This window comes from Herpailurus yagouaroundi, unplaced genomic scaffold (genome assembly GCF_014898765.1).
Source record: "Herpailurus yagouaroundi ecotype Mexico unplaced genomic scaffold, PumYag 188, whole genome shotgun sequence".
Classification (NCBI taxonomy): domain Eukaryota; kingdom Metazoa; phylum Chordata; class Mammalia; order Carnivora; family Felidae; genus Herpailurus; species Herpailurus yagouaroundi.
The window spans coordinates 6,772,235-6,778,588 of NW_024412419.1; the positions used below are offsets into that span (position 1 = coordinate 6,772,235).

General features: G+C 45.4%; 1 long non-coding RNA gene across 1 annotated transcript; it reads right to left on the reverse strand.

The window, feature by feature from the left end:
* Positions 1 to 3,770: 3,770 nt before the first annotated feature.
* LOC121044551 (uncharacterized) lies at positions 3,771 to 5,569 on the reverse strand. The gene is made up of 2 exons (XR_005797349.1): positions 4,053 to 5,569; positions 3,771 to 3,883 (listed from the first exon to the last, which is right to left on the reverse strand). It is a non-coding gene; the product is annotated as an uncharacterized LOC121044551 (long non-coding RNA).
* Between the last annotated feature and the right edge of the window lie 785 nt (positions 5,570 to 6,354).

The following is a 6,354-nucleotide window of genomic DNA, read 5'->3' on the forward strand; positions in this document are numbered from 1 at the left end:
AGTTTCTTTTCCTCCCAATCGGACGCGGCCGGGCCACCCCTGCCCGACACAGAAGCCCTTTGTTCCGTGTAGGTGGCTCCGAGGAGATGGCTGATGGCTACCTTGGGCCTTTTTAAGACCCCCCTCCTCCCGCCGCCCTCGTTTCCCTCTCGGGGCCCCGGGCCGGGCGGTTTCCCGCAGCGCGGCCAACTTTGGCCGGGAAGGCGGGGTGGGCGGTGAGCTGGGACCCCCCGCGCCCGCCGCGGCCGGAGTGGTGGGCTCGCCAGCCTTCACCAGGCGCCCACCTCCCACTTGTTCTGGGAGAGCCCCTGCACGCAGCCTGCCCCGCTGCAGCCCTGGCCCCCTTTGCCCTTCCCTCGGGTGGGTGGGAGGACCGTGGGAGGACCGTGGGAGGACCCCGGCCGTCCGGGGAAGGTGTGCACACCTTAGCGGGGAAGGCCTGACCGCATTCCACACCGCGCCCGGCAACCGAGTGCGGGGAGCTGAGTGCGGAGCCGGGGCTTCTGATCCGAAGACGTGTGATAGCCGTCCCCCAGTTGCGTGTGTCTCCCCCCCTTGCCCCCCCCCCCCCCCGATTGCCCTCCTCCCCATCAGCCTGGAAAAGGCCTGATTTTAATCAAGTGCTTTCAAGGTGCAAAGTCATCATGCCTAGTGCTAACTGGTAAGCCCTCCACATCCTGCGGAGAGAACCCTCAGGAATGAACAAGCTTAGGTTGACAGTCAAAGCAGCATGCGTTGTAGGGCAGAGTTTGTGAGTCCAGGGCCCCCGCTGCTGTGTGGTTTAGGGTAGCTCCTCGCCTCTCTGCTCTGGTTTTCCTTACCTAGCGAACAGGAGTAATAAATACATCCTTTCCCGGACCATTATGAGGGTCAGAGACGCGGTGTGTGACGTGCTTAGCACTCTGCTTGGCTCCTAATAGGTAACTGGTTTACAAGCCACACGTGTGCCAGTATAGAATAGATGATTAAATTTCTCTTGGCCAGAATGTCAAGTTACAGCCTTAAAATGGGGTATCGCAGGCATTTTAGAAGAAGATGATTGGGCTAGAGTGAGTGAGGGGAGGTCACGGCAGAGCTTTTTAAATTAGGCGATGCCATTAATTTTTTTTTGCCCACTTTGAGCAAAGCATCTGCTGTTAGGAATTGCTTGGGGAAAAAAAAAAAAACCCCAGAATGTTTCTCTTAATGGGGATTTATATTTGTGTAGACATAAACAGTTAAAAGTAATAGATTTAGCATTATGAATGTTTTAAGTATAGCCAGGGCCCCCTCCTACCTCTCTCCTTTCTTCTCTCCTGTTTTTTGGTGGAGGAGAGCTTCATGTAAACCTTTTGTAGTGAGTTCTGTAATCCCTCATCTACTTGTGTCAGCAAGGCTTAAAAATGTTGGCTTCAAATTAAAAAAAAAAAAAAAAGGCTTTAACTGAGGTAGATGGAGATGACCCAGAGAAGTTTTTTCAGAAGTACTGGTTGAAAAGCAAGGGGAACATTTTCATCCTGTTTTGAGAATACACCATTAATGATGTCTATGGAATGATTGCAACCAAAAAAGTAGCTGAGTGTTTCTTTAGGGAAGGAAGCCTTGTACACGATGCCTTAAAGAAGGCTTGATTATATATAAAGTTCTGTTTCTTTTCCCCACTGCTGTTTGTCAGCTAAATATTATTAACACTGGCAGGTGCTGGAGAGTTAGGCAAATAGGAATTGCTCTTAAAATTGGCATACCCTTCCTCTGATTAATTTTCGTTTGCAGTGTGTAATTTCCAAAGCCTTTTTTTTTTTTTTTTTTTTTTTTTTTTTTTGTATGCTGTGCAGGAGATTACCCGAGAGCTCAGTTACTGAGCAGATTAGAAAGAGACTGGATTTGGTCATTTTATTAAATTGCAAGCTTGCTCCCTGTTGCCATCCAAGCACACGGATTGGTTAAACTTTCAAAAATGAAAAACTTGAAATCATTACAAGTCTATCTTCACTTTTAAAAATTTAATTTTGAGAGAGAGAGAGAGGGAGGGAGGGGCAGAAAGAGAGGGAGACAGAGAGAATGCCAAGTAGGCTGTGCTGTCAGTGGAGAGCCCAATACAGGGCTTGAACTCGTGAGATCATGACCTGAGCCAAAATCAAGAGTCAGATGCTCAATGGACTGAGCCACCCAGGGGTCCCAGGTCTCTTTTCACTTTAGGCAAATCCACTGTTCATACTATGATATGAAATATGTGAGTTTGGATTTTTTTTTAAATGTTTATTTATTTTGAGAGAGGGAGGAGTGAAGAGAGAGGACCCCAAGCAGGCTCCACATACCTTGATCTCACGAACCGAGAGACCATGACCCAAGCCAAAGTCAGATGCTTTAACCAACTGAGCCACCCAGGCGGCCCGTGAGTTTGGATTTGTGAGAAAACTAGATTTGAGAGGCGTTTACTCTCTGAGGAATCACTGTAGATTCCTTTATTTTTATTTTTTATTTTTTATTTAAATTTTTTTTTTCAACGTTTATTTATTTTTGGGACAGAGAGAGACAGAGCATGAATGGGCGAGGGGCAGAGAGAGAGGGAGACACAGAATCGGAAACAGGCTCCAGGCTCTGAGCCATCAGCCCAGAGCCCGACGCGGGGCTCGAACTCACGGACCGTGAGATCGTGACCTGCTTGAAGTCGGACGCTTAACCGACTGCGCCACCCAAGCGCCCCTGTAGATTCCTTTAAATAATGCTCTCTCCTGGGGTGTGTAATGTTCATTCCCATTTCCAAAACTTGTTCCAAATAGTTGCATTAACAAGTGATGCCCACATATTTCAGTTTTCAGCAAGCATTAACTTTTCATACTGAAGTGAGGCAGAGAGTGGCTCTTGTGACATAAATTACTCATTTACCATAAAATAAATTTAAAATTTGCAAGCCCTGTTCCTGTGTTTAAATAAATGAGTCATGGGATTAGCAAACTAATTTTAAACTGATAAACCTTTGTGAACCTATTTTTTCCAATATAGGTTATGTCTGATAAAAAGTGTTTTACAACTGACATGTACTTTTTGGATACGTACATCTGTAGCTGGGCTGTTTGTAGCTGTTGGGTCCCTACCCTGCACTATGAATATCACATCTGTTGTATTTATTCCTTATTGCTGCTTTATACATGAGGAAACTGAGGCTCAGAGAAGGTAATTTGTTCAAGGTTATAGAGCCTAGTAAGTTGAAGAGCTGGCTCCACGCTGTTTTCAGAAGTGTTGCTGTTTTTTAAGATGATTTTTAAGTAATCTCTACACCCAGCGTGGGGCTCGAACTTATAACCTTGGGATCAGAAATTGAGCTTAAGAGTCACATGCTCTACGACTGAGCCAGCCAGGCACCCCCATCTTCTGTCCCTTTTAGTGATGCTGAATTCTCTGAATTCCTCATTTGTTGGATAGTTATGGGTTCAAGTTCAGACTCCACCACTTGCCAGTTTTGTGAACTTGGCTGAGATGCGTTTTCTTATTTTCCTCAGCACTAAGTCCTGGATAACAATACCTCTCTACTTCAGAGGGTGGTGGGGAGGGTTCAGTGAGATAAGATACAACACAGTATCTGACAGGCACCGGGTCTAGTAAATGCTAACTGCTTGACAACATAGTTAATCCGTAGAACCTGTTGAGGGCTCTGGCACCAACATGGGTTTGCCTGGGGGTTGGGTAGGAAGAGTAGAGAAAATGGAGGAATGGTTGAATGAGTTAAGTGAATGAAAACTGTATTTGTTAACCCATGCTTGTTTGTTTGTTTTTTTTGTTGTTGTTGTTTTTTTGGTTTTTTTTTAACCAGTGTGTTGTTTCGCCTGGTGATCACTTTCTCTGGGTGAAGTAATTATTGTGCACATTTTTAGTAAAGTCTGCTGCTGCAACTGGATGGAATCTGTGTTTTTGGAAATAATGGAAAAAAATAAGTAGTTGTGACATAACCCTGAGAAGTGAGCTTCTCCCCGCCCCCCACCTTTTGGGGGGGGGTTATTTCTGTCTCCGTTTCTTGGAGTCTCTAGGCACTTTGAAATAATTCTCAGAATAAGAAAAAGTTGTATACGTACTTGGAATATTCATGTTGATAGTTCAGTCCTCCTGTAAAACACCATCCATGCTGCCTTGCCTATTTGGCTTTTGTTAGATATGTAGTTTTAAAAATAAATTTGATGTTGACTCGTAAGTATTACAATTTAATCTGCTTCCTTCCGGGGCCATAATTCTCTACTCTGTTGTCCTTGGTTACCTTGGAAATCTCATTGCTGTCACAAGCACAGGGTTCTAACTGCAGGGGTAAAATGAGCCTGTGGGCTGCACAGATTCCCAGGGGCCTTGCTGTCCTTGGGGCTAGATGCCCCTCCCAGCAGTTCTAGTGGGAACCTGGCCCATGTGCTTTTTAGGCAAGAATGTGATTCTGAACCTCAGCCCTTTGTGAAGAGCGCTCTTCCAGATCCCAGACTAGTAGATTTTGCATCTGTTGTCGGAAGGACATAATCTTTTCTTGCCCGTGTGTTTGTGTTTTTGGAAATGAGGTTTTGTGGTCAAACAGGGCCACCTTATTTATGCTGTGTTCTGAAATCTGGACTTAAAACGTGTTTGGAAATTTTTGAGTCACTTAAGGAGGAACCGATCTTCTCTTGTTATGTAATCCTCCCTCCTCCTCCCAATTGTTTCCCCTGTTTCTTGTGATTAACAGTAAAAATACTAATGATTCTCCCAGTAGGGTCCAGGCTCTGACATTCATGCAGTATTTATTGAGTCCTGCTGTGTGCTAGGTGATGGGAATAGAATACCAAGTGAAGTAAGTTCCCTCTTTGAAAGAACCTACAGCTTAGCGGGAGAGGCAGACATCCTACAACAAATCAGTGCAATAAACCAAGTCACTGTGAGAGCTGGGGCTTTAAGATTGTCCAGGATCATGGATGCCCAGGGATGGCATTGGTCAAGTGTGCCTGGGGTTGTGGTTAGGAGTGCGGTTGAGTCATGAGGTCAAGGTGGTCATCTGTGGGTTACCGCATGCTTTAGTCACTAAAGTGTCTCAGAATGGCCTTCTGTGGCTGCCTTCCTGCCCTAGGTAAGTACTGATCCACTCCTGAGCTGGTGCCATCTAGGCCTCTGATAGAGTTTTCACAGTGTCCCATCCACAGAGGCTGTGCAGGCCAAGAGTTTGCAGGGATCCTTAATTCTTTTCTTATGCTCCACATTTCTAGGAATTGGTGCCTTCATGGAGCATATGCATTCTAGATCTGTATTAATATGGTAGCCTAAGATTAAAAATTCAGTTTCTCCACTGTACTAGCTGAGATTCAGGTGCTCAGTAGTCACGTGTGTATTGAACAGTGTAGATTTAGAACATTTTCATCCTTGCGGAAAGTTTTGTTGGACAGTGATGTTTTAGACCCTTGCAGCTCAAAGCAAGGTCCACTGACCAGCATTAGCATCATCTGGGAGCTTGTCAGAAATGTAGAATCTCAGATTCCACCTTAGACCTAGTGAAATTGAGTCTACCTTTTATTTTATATTTTTGTTTTTTAAATATTTATTTTTGGGGTGCCTGGGTGGCTCAGTTGGTTAAGTGTCCAACTTTGGCTCAGGTCATGGTCTCACGTTTCGTGAGTTTGAGCCCTGAATCAGGCTCCATGATGACGGTGTGGAGCCTGCTTGGGATTCTCTCTCTCTCTCTCTCTCTCTCTCTCTCTCTCTCTCTCTGCCCCTCCCCCACTTGCTCTCTCTTTCTGTCTTTCTCAAAATGAATAAACTTAAAGAAAATTTTTAGTGTTTATCTTTGAGAGAGAGAGAGCACAAGCAGGGGAGGGGCAGAGTGAGAGGGGGACAGAGAATCAGAACCCAGGAACCTTGAGATCATGACCTGAGCCAAGGTCAGATGCTTAACTGACTGAGCCACCCAGGTGCCCCCGAGTCTATATTTTAATAACATCCCCAGGTGCATTGTCTGCATATTAAAGTTTGAGAAGCAGTGATGTAAGAGTATGAATCCTTGCTGCAGTTAGAATCACTTAGGGGGGATTTTGTGGCCTAGAGGTTCCTGGCCTATTCCCTGAAACTCTGACTTACTGGTTTGGGTGAGGCCTGCAGCTCATTGGCATTTGAAAGCTTCTCCACAAATGGAGTTGGTAATTATTGCAGTAAACAGATAGTTATGTAATGTAATGTCAAGTAATGATAAGTGATAAGAAAAGTTCTGTAGAATTTGGGAGTAGCAAGTGACTTTGGAGGTTGGGAGGCAAATCAAGAAAGGCCTCTGAAGACGTGATGTTAGAGCAGTGTCCGGAATGCAGTGAGGAATCCAGCCCGGGAAGAGCCGAATGGAAGCACGGCACGTGAAAAGGCCAGAAGATGTGACCGGAC